This window comes from Sphaeroforma arctica, assembly GCF_001186125.1.
Source record: "Sphaeroforma arctica JP610 unplaced genomic scaffold supercont1.1773, whole genome shotgun sequence".
In the NCBI taxonomy this organism is placed as follows: domain Eukaryota; class Ichthyosporea; order Ichthyophonida; genus Sphaeroforma; species Sphaeroforma arctica.
Window position 1 is genome coordinate 6,656 of NW_014038785.1, and position 1,487 is coordinate 8,142.

Sequence of the window (1,487 nt, forward strand, 5' to 3'; positions counted from 1 at the left end):
CAATGTCAACACGAGTCATACTGACAGCAAAGCCAAGAGCTCCAAGGAGCTGACGGTATTTGTCACGGAAGGCAGGGGAGTCGACAAGGGCAGCAGGATGAATGCCATTGCCCGGAGTGTGACGTGGGAAGTCGTCCTCAATGTCGATGTATGAACCATGTGAGAAATATATGCCTGCTGGTCGATAGTGATAGCGCCAGAAGAGTGCTGCGAAATACGTAGACCTATGAGATGACGAGTCAAGCCAAGATCTGTGAGAGAATAGAAGCGCGATAATTCAAGTAAGAGCCACTGGGCGTCATCAGACGTTTTCAGGACAGCTGGAGCAACTTCGTCAACGTAGAGAACAACACGCATATTCCTCGTGTTGTGAGTATAGATACGTTCATCTGCCGGTCTTTGTGGAAAATTGAGGCCAACTAGCTTAGAGCCAATGTCGTGGTTCCGCAAGCGTCCGGCTTATTCAAGCCCATAGAGACCTTTCTTGAGCCTCAGGGTGGTGTGGGGAGGATAGAGACCCAAATCAACGCTGGCCTTTGGGGGTTTCAAATAGACAACGGTGTCAAAGACCGAATATAGGAAGGCAATATCGACGTCAAAATGGTGGGTGACAAGGCCTTCGGAAGCAGCGTGTGCAATGAAAGTACGAGCAGTAGTGGTAGAAACGGCGGTGGTATAGGTCTCGAGACGTCTGGACCCCGTTTTCGTTACTTACGGTAAGGACAAATTTGCTGTGAATCACTTTCGTATCGGGAGGAACATCGGAGTCAGGGACGAGATCATAAGGGTCGTTCGCGATGTGTGCACGATGTTCTTTCAGAATAGCGGCCTGCCAATCAGGCCAGACAGAAGAATTTTGGGCTTGGCCCAGACTCTTCGGAAGTGATATGTCGTATTGGCCATGTGTTCAAGACGAGTGATACCTGGAGAAGGATTGTGAGAAGAAGTAGTTGTTAGAGCGTGTACCCGGGGAGATTGTGGAGAGGAATGTCGTGATGAAACCGGGCGAGAGGGTGCACGCTGGGGAATAGGGATGGCCGGAGGAAGGGAAACGAAGGGATATGAATTGCTTGAGGGGGCGAGGGAATTGAGGAACGAGAGATGGGTGGTCGGCGAGTAACATCGGCGAAAGTGGTAGGGAGAGGGATTGCATCCAGGACCGGAGGGATAGGAAGAAGGGTTGCCAAAAGTGCAGGGGGCACAAGAAGGACGGCAAGTGGCTGGGGAGGGGGTGGTAATGCCGGGTAGATAAATGGGATGATAGCGGTCGTCGCGGATGGGTGTGTATACCAGGAGACGGGAATATCAATTGTAGACGGTGTCAATGTACATGAGCAGCGTTTACCGTCGGCCGACCACTGCGGACGTTCCGCGGAGAAGAACTTAAGATTACGAGTGTTTATAATCTCTTGTGTATGGAATGATTGGACAACCTACGTGTCGGGGGTGCTGTTAGTAGCACGGCCAAGAAAGACCCTGTAATAGCA